The sequence below is a fragment of the Coregonus clupeaformis genome, chromosome 16 (assembly GCF_020615455.1).
Source record: "Coregonus clupeaformis isolate EN_2021a chromosome 16, ASM2061545v1, whole genome shotgun sequence".
Classification (NCBI taxonomy): Eukaryota; Metazoa; Chordata; class Actinopteri; order Salmoniformes; family Salmonidae; genus Coregonus; species Coregonus clupeaformis.
Genome location: NC_059207.1, coordinates 57,455,417 through 57,469,610, shown reverse-complemented (window position 1 = coordinate 57,469,610; position 14,194 = coordinate 57,455,417). Strand labels below are relative to the sequence as shown.

The 14,194-nt window shown below is 45.1% G+C and overlaps 1 long non-coding RNA gene across 1 annotated transcript; it reads right to left on the bottom strand.

The window, feature by feature from the left end:
- Positions 1-438: 438 nt before the first annotated feature.
- Positions 439-13,489, bottom strand: LOC121584253. The gene is made up of 2 exons (XR_006003685.2): positions 12,693-13,489; positions 439-716 (listed from the first exon to the last, which is right to left on the bottom strand). It is a non-coding gene; the product is annotated as an uncharacterized LOC121584253 (long non-coding RNA).
- Between the last annotated feature and the right edge of the window lie 705 nt (positions 13,490-14,194).

Genomic DNA, 14,194 nt, shown 5'->3' with positions numbered 1-14,194 from the left:
GGGCTCATTATCTGTAATTCTACACATTAGGCCATTGAGCGAAGGGAAAATGTAGCAGTTAAAGCTAATTTCCTGCAATTCTACACATTTTCCAAGCCTTATGTGTGTTCATATGATACCAGGAGTCGAATCCCGACCGAATGCCCCCCACTAAAAAAATCGTCATTTTTCGTTGGGACCCGCAGTCCGTATTGTACCCATTCTGGGTCCGGATTACGACCTGCGGTCTGCCAGTTGAGAATGGCTGCTCTATGGCAAGGTCACAGCACATAGGGAAAAATATATATTCTTTATCACATTTAAAGAGCTGTAGCATACACCTGAAATTGACACAAACTTCCATGAAAGGACGGAGAGGCACTACAAGGACAGGGAGCAGTTGGTTTTCAGAAGGCAGTGAATGGTAAACACACAAAATTAGCACTCCCGCACATCAGGTAAATTCAAAACTTTTAATTGGTATAAACAAACTTGAGAAGTGATGTTACAAGGCTTTTCACATTTCCCACAGTTGAGGAATGAACAAATTCACATTAAGATGACCCGGAGTGACAGCTGAATTGTGTGAAACTAGATCAGATAGTCAGTGAGGACTTGCTCAGAGTAACAGTTGGTCGCAATGTGCTCCATAGCCCTCCCCTTGGCCCTAACCCATTGATGTCTGAGGATCCGAAGGCTTTGGAAAGGTATAAGCAGTGTAGTGGTGGAGCGTACACCTTACAGATCTGGGTCAGGTCCACATACTGGTTAGGACCAAGGGCATAGTGGTAGGGAGCAAATTGGGACCAGCTGCAAGACAAGAGTTGGATATACAGAGAGGAGTAAGTACATGAGCAGATAATCACCAGACAAATACCAAGTCACTGTGTTAATACTGTGATGTCACGAGAGGCTGTGTCCTGGAGGGACGTTACATCCCCCTGAGGTGGCTGCAAACCCAGACAGCTATGGCTCCATCTGCTGGTAGGGTCGGGAACTCCACCCCTCTATGGCCAATCTTCCCACGCAGCTGAAACAAATGAGGAGCTGATGAGCTGAAGGTTTGGGAAGGGAAGAGACACAGTCTCCAACCTGGGCTCTCTGGAGGACAAGAGTGCTGCACGTCCACTTCCATGAGGAATATAAGGATTTGGAGACACTTACCTTTGGGAAATACTCACCTTTGGATATATGCACCTGTGGAAATACGTGAGAGACATTTGGAAGGACTTTTTGCTGGGTTGGCCACTAGCTGCAACGTGGACTACAGTAAGGCTGGGGAAAAGTTATCTGAGCGAGTGAGAATTATGATTTTGGATGTGGAAGAGACATCCCTGAACTGTTAACCCTTTAAGAGCCACACGAGAACAGACTTTTGTTATATTTTCGTTAATTTCCCAAGACCTATAATAAAATCCTTGTTTTGTTTGAACCTTGTCTCCTTGCACTACTTGAGCAACCCCGCTGAAAGCTGTGTAGCCTCTCGTGACGTCACAGATGGTGGAGAATACAGGCACGCTCAAGCGTTAATAGTGCATGTCAGAGGAGGATACCGAAGGTTTGATCACCCAGTTTTCCAAGTTGGCCGTAGGCTCCCCGCCGACGGAAATGGAGGACATATTGAAAGCCCTTGTTGCTGGCCAGCAAGCCCAGATGCAAGCAAACGTGGCTCTCTTGGAGGAGCAAAAGAAAGCCAACCTTCTGAAGGCAGAGGAATTGCAGTTGCAGAGACAGAGGGTGGTCCAAAATACCCGCCCAATAAAGGCAAGTGACTTTATATCTAAGATGGGAGCTACCGATGACATTGAGGCATACCTGCATGCATTTGAGGCCACGGCCACTAGGGAAGCCTGGCCCAAGCAACAGTGGGTTGGTCTGTTAGCCCCCTTTCTAACCGGGGAATCGCTGAATGCTGTCCGGGACCTGGGCCCTGACCAGGTTACTGACTATGATGCCCTGAAGTCTGAGATCCTCAGCAGATATGGACTCACAAAGTTTGGTATGGCCCAGCGCTTTCACAGTTGGACCTTCCAACCAGACCAACCTCCTCGGGCGCAGATGCATGAACTTGTCCGAATCGCAAGGAAATGGCTGGATCCGCAGAGGAATACAGCAGCGGCGGTGGTGGAGGCCGTTGTGGTGGATCGTTACCTACGCGCCCTGCCTTATGAGGCAAAACGGTTCATCAGTCAACAGGCCTTGACCACGGCTGATCTGACCGTGGAAGCTGTGGAAAAGTACCAGGCCACAGCGGAGATGCTGAATGCTTCCCGAAAAGACCCCAGGAGTGCGGCCCCACCACAAATGGGAAGAACCCGTCCAAAGGACCCCAAGGTCTCGAACCCAGCCCCGTCAGGACTTATCCCGGCTCCAGGGGGAGCCAGAAACCAGGCGGGTCCAAGAAGAGTACACCAGGAGGGGGAAACTCGACAGTGTTACCGGTGTGGGGAGATGGGACATATCTCCTGGCAGTGTGGGAAACCAGCCGAGGAACCTATGCCCACTGCGGAGTCCTCCAGCTCAGCACCCACACACCGTTTGCCTCGCTCTTGGGAGTCGTAGATGGCGGCCCAGATCGACCCCCCCCACCTGCCCGGTAACTGTGAATCACCATGATGTGGAGGCCTTACTGGATTCTGGTAGCCGGGCCACCCTGGTGCGTAAGGATTTGGTGGGCCCAACGTGTCTGACCCCCGGGGAAAGTCCTCCCAGTTTCCTGTGTCCATGGGGACACCAGAGAATACCCCATTACTGAACTTACAATGACCAGCACACGGGGAACCATACACACGACGGCGGGGGTGGTTGATTCCCTCCCCGTCCCTGTCCTAATTGGACGAGACTGCCCAGCCTTTTACCCACTCTGGAGAGAGTCTCAGGAGAGGATAACCCGAGTACCTCGGAAACGGAGAGGCAAGACTCATCCTGGGAAGGCTCCGGTGCAATCCTCCGAGTTACTCACTCCCGCCCGGGCTCTGATAGGGATGGCAGGTGCCCAGACCGACACAGAGACGGAGCTACAGAATCTGGACAAAGAACTGTCTGGTCTGGAAGGGGACCGCTGAGAGGTATCGTTTGTTAAAGCAACAGTTAGACATGAAGACAGAAGAGTTAGATATCCTCCAGGTTAAACTCCAACAGAGCTCCTTCCCTAAGCAACAGGAGGAGCTGGAGAGGCTGCGCAGGACCATCGAGGAGTGTGAGGAGACCCTGCGCAGTAGTAAGGAGGTCCAGAAGAAGGCAGAGGAGAAGTACAAGGTGTTGGAGAACAAGATGAAGAATGCGGAGGCAGAGAGAGAGAAGGAACTGAAAGCTGCTCAACAGAAGCTAAACTCTGCTAAAACCAAGGCTGATGCGTTCAGTAAGAAACTCAAGGAGAGACAACAGGAGGCTGAGTCCCTGGTCCTAGAGTTGGAGGAGTTGAAGAGAGAGCAGTCTGGCAAGCACCACGGCAATGCGGACGCCCTCTCCCGGCGTGATGCCTTCTTCGCTGCCTTTACCCCGACGAGGACGTCGGTCCCGAGGAGGGGGATGTGTGATGTCACGAGAGGCTGTGTCCTGGAGGGACGTTACATCCCCCTGAGGTGGCTGCAAACCCAGACAGCTATGGCTCCATCTGCTGGTAGGGTCGGGAACTCCACCCCTCTATGGCCAATCTTCCCACGCAGCTGAAACAAATGAGGAGCTGATGAGCTGAAGGTTTGGGAAGGGAAGAGACACAGTCTCCAACCTGGGCTCTCTGGAGGACAAGAGTGCTGCACGTCCACTTCCATGAGGAATATAAGGATTTGGAGACACTTACCTTTGGGAAATACTCACCTTTGGATATATGCACCTGTGGAAATACGTGAGAGACATTTGGAAGGACTTTTTGCTGGGTTGGCCACTAGCTGCAACGTGGACTACAGTAAGGCTGGGGAAAAGTTATCTGAGCGAGTGAGAATTATGATTTTGGATGTGGAAGAGACATCCCTGAACTGTTAACCCTTTAAGAGCCACACGAGAACAGACTTTTGTTATATTTTCGTTAATTTCCCAAGACCTATAATAAAATCCTTGTTTTGTTTGAACCTTGTCTCCTTGCACTACTTGAGCAACCCCGCTGAAAGCTGTGTAGCCTCTCGTGACGTCACAATACTTAAATCAACAGACAACAGAAGAGTTGTGTACATGTCAGTGCTGTACACAACATCCTGAGATCACACAGCAGCAGTGCTTAAAGTGGTTTAATAGCAAAAATGGCAGTCTGTTTCAGCATTAGACAACCTGCAGCATAGTCTGGGCAGACTAATGCTAGAACAGAATGGCATCCCGGCAAGTAGTTTGTTTCACATCTATAACAACACAAAAGCTTGTCGGTATGAAATGCATTGAGCACCTATGATTTTCTCTCTCAGGTCAATAATATCTCAGGGAGTTGAAAGAAAATGTACTCCCCATTTCACGTAAACAAAGCACAGGATTAAAAAAGAAATGAAATGCTCTTAATGTAATAATGATTTGAATGACAGTAGCCCCGAGGGCGAGGCTAGTCGGTTTAACAGAATGAGGGAGTATATTGCATCGGTTGTTGATACCAGACAGTACTGTATGAACACCCAGTGAACAATCCCAAATGCCAAAATGACTCACACACACCAAGACGACCCCCTAAGCACTGATCAAAGGTCAATCATTAAAGAATGGCGCCGGAGGGGATGGTTGCCGTTTAACGGGCTCCTAACCAATTGTGCTATTTTGTGTGTTTTTTCACATTGTTTGTAACTTACTTTGTACATAATGTTGATGTTACCGTCTCTTATGACCGAAAAGAGCTTCTGGATATCAGAACAGCGATTACTCACCTCGATTTAGACAAATCATTTTTCTTTAATGAGTCTGACGCAAAGGATATAATATAGGCCCAAATCCCCGTCATTTGCATGAAGAAAAAAAGGAAATAAAGGGGGCGGAGATCAGGGTGCCTTGTGAGAATTCGTCGGCGAGTGAGTAACCCGCCTCTACCATCCATTCTATTGGCCAACGTGCAATTACTGGAGAATAAACTTGATGAGCTCCGTTCGAGACTATCCTACCAACGGGACATCAAAAACTGTAATATCTTGTGTTTCACAGAGTCGTGGCTGAACGAAGACATGGATAAAATACAGTTGGCTGGATTTTCCGTGCATTGGCAGGACAGAACAGCTATGTCCGGTAAGACGAGGGGTGGGGGTGTGTGTCTATTTGTCAATAACAGCTGGTGTGCGATGTCCAATATTAAGGTAGTCTCGAGGTATTGCTAGCCTGAGTTGTTTTTTACTTACAGGTTCTCCCTCCAACACTTAAAACATAAACAAGAAGAAAATCCTATGGTCAGTTATAGGTTCCTGGTAAGGTATTCCACCTGAGCACAAGTCTCCCTCAGGATTGCAACAGGTAGTGAAGGCTCCATGCTTTGGGAACAGCAGTGAGTGAGTCACAACCCTGCTCTACAAGGAAGTCAGTAGCATGCCCCGGGGTAGGGAGGGGAGCAAGCAAACAGGGCAGGGAACCTGGGCTGTTTCTCATATGGAACCCTATTCTTGACCAGGATCCATAGGGCAAAAGTCAAAAGTAGTGCACTATATAGAGAATAGGGTGCCATTTGGGACATACCAAATGACAAAGTTTCACTGATTCACAAAGGGCGAGACTACAGTTGCAGGTCATGGCTGATTCACACACTTTTTTATAACACACTCATTATGAAACTAGGATGCATTCATTTACATTCTGGTCATTCAAATTGACCTTTGAAACTTGGACTTTAAATGGATGTTCAAGAAGAGGAAGAAGGAAGGAAAATATAGTTGCCATAAAGTTTTTACCTGTCTACAAGATCTGCTTTCCTTGAGCACTCACCTTTCCAATTGAATGATAGTTGGCTTACCTCCTTTACAAGCTATGTTGTTGTGATAAACAACAGGTTCTGCTCCATAGCTTCTCTAGAAATTAAATGAAACATATGGTTAAATAAACTATGCATTTGTTAATAAATACATATCCCTGAGGAATCATATTATTAATTAATCATAGACAAATTGTCAACATAAGGCCAAAGTTATTGCTGGACAATTGGCCAATAGTGTCCTCTAGTGGCAATTTCTGAAAGTGAAAGTGATACAAGTAATACAAAGCACTCATACAATACCTACTGCATTCAGAACTGTCTGGCAGGACGGCACAGTATCCCTTCTATGGTTGACCCCCACAATGTAGCCTCAGAATCACAGGCAATAGCTTCACATGCCATGCTTCTAGTCTAGAAGAGACTACCGGACATTCAAAATGTTAAACCACATACTCTATGGCAGGGGTACTCAAATACTGTTTGAGAAGGTCTGGTGACACATTTCCTAGGTGGCAAAGGTCCGGACGGATATGTCATTTGTCAGTTTAGTAACAAACCCCCACCTCACAACCCATGCGACCCCAAACTGTTCACACCCTTCTTGTCCTGTTTTCCCGCTTTCATCACTCAAAATGGCCAGTATAGGAGCATCATGGCAAAAACGGACAGACTGCATGGCCAAACATTCAGGTTGCTGAATAGCCACCACTAGTCATCTACCTGTTCCCCTCCTGCCCCACAGACTTCCTGAACATTATCAGATCTTCAACCAAAACCTAATATTAGATAAAGTGAACCTGTTTACAAATAACAACAAAAATTGACACTTATTTTAATCAATTAACAACGTTATGCAACACCCAATTCCCCTGTGTGAAAAAGTAATTGCCACCTTACACTCAATGACTGTTTGTGCCACCTTTAGCTGCAATGACCGCAACCAAGCGCTTCCTGTAGTTGTTGATCAGTCTCTCACGTCGCTGTGGAGGAATTTTGGCCACACAATACCCCATAATGGCAAAGCAAAAACAGGTTTTTATAAATGTTTGCAAATGTATAAAACTGAAATATCACATTTCCATAAGTATTCAGACCCTTTACTCAGTACTTTGTTGAAGCACATTTGGCAGTGATTACAACGTCTTCTTGGGTATGACACTACAAGCTTGGAACACCTGTATTTGGGGAGTTTCTCCTATTCTTCTCTGCAGATCCGCTCAAGCTCTGTCAGGTTAGCTGGGGAGCGTCGCTGCACAGCTACTTTCAGGTCTCTCCAGAGCTGTTTGATCGGGTTCAAGTCCGGGCTCTGGCCCGGCCACTCAGGGATATTCAGAGACTTGTCCCGAAGCCACTCCTGTGTTGTCTTGGCTGTGTGCTTAGGGTCGTTGTCCTGTTGGAAGATGAACCTTCGCCCCAGTCTGAGGTCCTGAGCACTCTGGAGCAGGTTTTCATCAAGGATCTTGCTGTACTTTTCATCTTTCCCTTGATCCTGACTAGTCTCCCAGTCCCTGCCGCTGAAAAATATCCCCACAGCATGATGCTGCCACCACCATGCTTCACCGTAGGGATGGTGCCAGGTTTCCTCCAAACGTGACGCTAGGCATTCAGGCAACGAATTCAATCTTGGTTTCATCAGACCAGAGAATCTTGTTTCTCATGGTCTGAGAGTCCGTTAGGTGCCTTTTGGCAAACTCCAAGCGGGCTGTCATGTGCCTTTTAATGAGGAGTGGCTTCCGTCTGGCAACTCTACCATAAAGGCCTGATTGGTGGAATGCTGCAGAGATGGTTGTCCTTCAGGAAGGTTCTCCCATCTCCACAGACGAACTCTGGAGCTCTGTCAGAGTGACCATCGGGTTCTTGGTCACCTCCCTGACCAAGGCCCTTCTCTCCTTATTGCTCAGTTTGGCTCGGAGGCCACTGTGTTCTTGGGGACCTTCAATGCTGCAGACATTTTTTGGTACCCATCCCCAGATCTGTGCCTCGACACAGTCCTGTCTCGGAGCTCTATAGGCAATTGCTTCGACCTCATGGCTTGGTTTTTGCTCTGACATGCACTGTCAGCTGTGAGACCTCATATAGACAGGTGTGTGCCTTTCCAAATCATGTTCAATCAACTGAATTTACCACAGGTGGACTCCAATCAAGTTGTAGAAACATCTCAAGGATGATAAATGGAAACAGGATGCACCTGAGCTCAATTTCGAGTTTCATAGCATACCTTATATAAATAAGGTATTTCAGTTTTTTTTGCAAACATTTCTCAAAAAAACTTTTCGCTTTGTCATTATGGGGTATTGTGTGTAGATTGATGAGGGACAATTTTATTTAATCTTTTTTAGAATAAGGCTGTAACAAAATGTGGGAAGAGTCAAGGGGTCTGAATACTTTCCGAATGCACTGATATATATATCCAGTATATGCCGTCTTGTGATTTTGTTCCATTCTATTATTTTACTTAGTATTATTACCATTATTATTCTTTCACTCACTTCTCTTTGACCTGCACTGTTGAAGCTCGGAGCATAAGAATTTCACTGTACCCTGCAATTACATCTGCAACCCTGTGCATGTGACTAATAAACTCTGAGTTGTATTTGTATTTATTATGTTCCCCATTAGCTGCTGCCAAGGCAGCTCCTCTTCCTGGGAGGCAGTTCTACAATTTTAAAAACATTACAATACATTCACAACAGATTTCACAACACACTAAGTGTGTGCCCTCAGGCCCCTACTCCACTACCACATACAGTGGGGAGAACAAGTATTTGATATACTGCCGATTTTGCAGGTTTTCCTACTTACAAAGCATGTAGAGGTCTGTAATTTTTATCATAGGTACACTTCAACTGTGAGAGACAAAAATCCAGAAAATCACATTGTATGATTTTTAAATAATTAATTTGCATTTTATTGCATGACATAAGTATTTGATCACCTACCAACCAGTAAGAATTCCGTCTCTCACAGACCTGTTAGTTTTTCTTTAAGAAGCCCTCCTGTTCTCCACTCATTGCCTGTATTAACTGCACCTGTTTGAACTCGTTACCTGTATAAAAGACACCTGTCCACACACTCAATCAAACAGACTCCAACCTCTCCACAATGGCCAAGACCAGAGAGCTGTGTAAGGACATCAGAGATAAAATTGTAGACCTGCACAAGGCTGGGATGGGCTACAGGACAATAGGCAAGCAGCTTGGTGAGAAGGCAACAACTGTTGGCGCAATTATTAGAAAATGGAAGAAGTTCAAGATGACGGTCATTCACCCTCGGTCTGGGGCTCCATGCAAGATCTCATCTCGTGGGGCATCAATGATCATGAGGAAGGTGAGGGATCAGCCCAGAACTACACGGCAGGACCTGGTCAATGACCTGAAGAGAGCTGGGACCACAGTCTCAAAGAAAACCATTAGTAACACACTACGCCGTCATGGATTAAAATCCTGCAGCGCACGCAAGGTCCCCCTGCTCAAGCCAGCACATGTCCAGGCCCGTCGGAAGTTTGCCAATGACCATCTGGATGATCCAGAGGTGGAATGGGAGAAGGTCATGTGATCTGATGAGACAAAAATATAGCTTTTTGGTCTAAACTCCACTCGCCATTTTTGGAGGAAGAAGAAGGATGAGTACAACCCCAAGAACACCATCCCAACTGTGAAGCATGGAGGTCGAAACATCATTCGTTGGGGATGCTTTTCTGCAAAGGGGACAGGACGACTGCACCGTATTGAGGGGAGGATGGAAGGGGTCATGTATCGCGAGATCTTGGCCAACAACCTCCTTCCCTCAGTAAGAGCATTGAAGATGGGTCGTGGCTAGGTCTTCCAGCATGACAACGACTCGAAACACACAGCCAGAGCAACTAAGGAGTTGCTCCGTAAGAAGCATCGCAAGGTCCTGGAGTGGCCTAGCCAGTCTCCAGACCTGAACCCAATAGAAAATCTTTGGAGGGAGCTGAAAGTCCGTATTGCCCAGCGACAGCCCTGAATCCTGAAGGATCTGGAGAAGGTCTGTATGGAGGAGTGGGCCAAAATCCCTGCTGCAGTGTGTGCAAACCTGGTCAAGACCTACAGGAAACGTATGATCTCTGTAATTGCAAACAAAGGTTTCTGTACCAAATATTAAGTTCTGCTTTTCTGATGTATCAAATACTTATGTCATGCAATAAAAAGCAAATTAATTACTTAAAAACCATACAATGTGATTTTCTGGATTTTTGTTTTAGATTCCGTCTCTCACTGTTGAAGTGTACATATGATAAAAATTACAGACCTCTACATGCTTTGTAAGTAGGAAAACCTGCAAAATCGGCAGTGTATCAAATACTTGTTCTCCCCACTGTATCTACAACACAAAAGTAATGTGTACGTGTGTGTATAGTGCGTATGTTATCATGTGTGTATATGCATATGTCTGCGCCTATGTTTGTGTTGCTTCACAGTCCCCGCTGTTCCATAAAGTGTATTTCTATCTGTTTAAAAAAAATCTGTTGTGGAAAAGAGTTCCATGTAGTCATGGCTCTATGTAGTACTGTGCGCCTCCCATAGTCTGTCTGGACTTGGGGACTGTGAAGAGACCTCTGGTGCCATGTCTTGTGGGGTATGCATAGGTGTCTGAGCTGTGTACAAGTCGTTTAAACAGACAGCTCGGTGCTTTCAATATGTCAATACCTCTCACAAATACAAGTAGTGATGAAGTCAATCTCTCCTCCACTTTGAGCCAGGAGAGATTGACATGCATATTATTAAATGTTTGCTCACTGTGTACATCCAAGAGCCAGCCGTGCTGCCCGGTTCTGAGCCAAATGCAAATTTCCTAAGTCCCTCTTTGTGGCACCTGACCACACAACTGAACAGTAGTCCAGGTGCAACAAAACTAGAGCCTGTAGGACCTGCCTTGTTGATAGTGCTATTAAGAATGTAGAGCAGCGCTTTATTATGGACAGACTTCTATCCATCTTAGCTAATGTTGTATCAATATGTTTGGACTATGACAGTTTACAATAAAGGGTTACTCCAAGCAGTTTAGTCACCTCAACTTGCTCAATTTCCACATTATTTATTACAAGATTTAGTTGAGGTTTAGGGTTTAGTGAATAATTTGTCCCAAATACAATGCTTTTAGTTTTAGAAATATTTAGGACTAACTTATTCCTTGCCACCCATTCTGAAACTAACTGCAGCTCTTTGTTAAGTGTTGCAGTCATTTCAGTCGCTGTCGTAGCTGATGTGTATAGTGTTGAGTCATCTGCATACGAAGATGTATTTAGTATTTAGTAAAGATTGAAAAATGAAAGGGGCATAGACAGCTGCCCTGGGGAATTCCTGATTCTACCTGGATTATGTTGTAGAGGCTTCCATTAAAGAACACCCTCTGTGTTCTGTTAGACAGGCTACTCTTTATCCACAATATAGCAGGGGGTGTAAAGCCATAACACATAAGTTTTTTCAGCAACAGACCATGATAGGTAATGTCAAAAGCCGCACTGAAGTCTAACAAAACAGCCCCCACAATCTTTTGATCATCAATTTCTCTCAGCCAATCATCTGTAATTTGTGTAAGTGCTGTGCTTGTTGAATGTCCTTCCCTATAAGCGTGCTGAAAGTCTGTTTTCAATTTGTTTACTGTAAAATAGCATTGTATCTGGTCAAACACAACTTTTTCCAAAACTGGGTAACAGGCTGATTGGTTGGCTATTTCAACCAGTAAAGGGGGCTTTACTATTCTTAGGTAGCGGAATCACTTTTGCTTCCCTCCAGGCCTGAGGGCACACACTTTCTAGTAGGCTTATATTGAAAATATGGCAAATAGGAGTGGCGTTATCATCCCCTATTATCCTCAGTAATTTTCCATCCAAGTTGTCAGACCCATGTGGCTTGTCATTGTTGATAGACAATTATTTCACCTCTTCCACACTCACTTTACGGAATTCAAAATTACAATTCTTGTCTTTCATAATTTAGTCAGCTATACTTGTGTAGTGTAGTTTAGTGATGTGTAGTGTCAGCTTTTGTTGCTGGCATGTCAAATCATTAAAGTAGTTGGCAATATTAGTCAGTTTTGTGATGAATGAGCCACCTGATTCAATGATTGAGTTGATTTGTTGGCAGAGAAAAAAACATGTGGGGCTCATTATCTGTAATTCTACACATTCGGCCATGGAGCGAAGGGAAAATGTAGCAGTTAAAGCTAATTTCCTGCAATTCTACACATTTTCCAAGCCTTATGTGTGTTCATATGATACCAGGAGTCGAATCCCGACCGAATGCCCCCCACTAAAAAAAACGTCATTTTTCGTTGGGACCCGCAGTCCGTATTGTACCCATTCTGGGTCCGGATTACGATCTGCGGTCCGCCAGTTGAGAATGGCTGCTCTATGGCAAGGTCACAGCACATAGGGAAAAATATATATTCTTTATCACATTTAAAGAGCTGTAGCATACACCTGAAATTGACACAAACTTCCATGAAAGGACGGAGAGGCACTACAAGGACAGGGAGCAGTTGGTTTTCAGAAGGCAGTGAATGGTAAACACACAAAATTAGCACTCCCGCACATCAGGTAAATTCAAAACTTTTAATTGGTATAAACAAACTTGAGAAGTGATGTTACAAGGCTTTTCACATTTCCCACAGTTGAGGAATGAACAAATTCACATTAAGATGACCCGGAGTGACAGCTGAATTGTGTGAAACTAGATCAGATAGTCAGTGAGGACTTGCTCAGAGTAACAGTTGGTCGCAATGTGCTCCATAGCCATCCCCTTGGCCCTAACCCATTGATGTCTGAGGATCCGAAGGCTTTGGAAAGGTATAAGCAGTGTAGTGGTGGAGCGTACACCATATTGCGTACACCTTACAGATCTGGGTCAGGTCCACATACTGGTTAGGACCAAGGGCATAGTGGTAGGGAGCAAATTGGGACCAGCTGCAAGACAAGAGTTGGATATACAGAGAGGAGTAAGTACATGAGCAGATAATCACCAGACAAATACCAAGTCACTGTGTTAATACTTAAATCAACAGACAACAGAAGAGTTGTGTACATGTCAGTGCTGCACACAACATCCTGAGATCACACAGCAGCAGTGCTTAAAGTGGTTTAATAGCAAAAATGGCAGTCTGTTTTAGCATTAGACAACCTGCAGCATAGTCTGGGCAGACTAATGCTAGAACAGAATGGCATCCCGGCAAGTAGTTTGTTTCACATCTATAACAACACAAAAGCTTGTCGGTATGAAATGCATTGAGCACCTATGATTTTCTCTCTCAGGTCAATAATATCTCAGGGAGTTGAAAGAAAATGTACTCCCCATTTCACGTAAACAAAGCACAGGATTAAAAAAGAAATGAAATGCTCTTAATGTAATAATGATTTGAATGACAGTAGCCCCGAGGGCGAGGCTAGTCAGTTTAACAGAATGAGGGAGTATATTGCATCGGTTGTTGATACCAGACAGTACTGTATGAACACCCAGTGAACAATCCCAAATGCCAAAATGACTCACACACACCAAGACGACCCTCTAAGCACTGATCAAAGGTCAATGGCTGCCGTTTAACGGGCTCCTAACCAATTGTGCTATTTTGTGTGTTTTTTCACATTGTTTGTAACTTACTTTGTACATAATGTTGATGTTACCGTCTCTTATGATCGAAAAGAGCTTCTGGATATCAGAACAGCGATTACTCACCTCGATTTAGACAAAGATTTTTTCTTTAATGAGTCTGACGCAAAGGATATAATATAGGCCCAAATCCCCGTCATTTGCATGAAGAAAATAAGGAAATAAAGGGGGCGGAGATCAGGGTGCCTTGTGAGAATTCGTCGGCGAGTGAGTAACCCGCCTCTACCATCCATTCTATTGGCCAACGTGCAATTACTGGAGAATAAACTTGATGAGCTCCGTTCGAGACTATCCTACCAACGGGACATCAAAAACTGTAATATCTTGTGTTTCACCGAATCGTGGCTGAACGAAGACATGGATAAAATACAGTTGGCTGGATTTTCCGTGCATTGGCAGGACAGAACAGCTATGTCCGGTAAGACGAGGGGTGGGGGTGTGTGTCTATTTGCCAATAACAGCTGGTGTGCGATGTCCAATATTAAGGTAGTCTCGAGGTATTGCTAGCCTGAGGTAGAGTACCTCATGATAAGATGTAGACCACACCATCTACCAAGAGAGTTTATCTATATTTTTCGTAGCCGTCTATTTACCCCCAAGCCATAAGACTGCTGAACAATTAATCAAATGGCCACCCTGACTATTTACATTGACACCCCCACCCCTTTTGATTTTACACTGCTGCTACTCGCTGTTTATTATCTATGCATAGTCA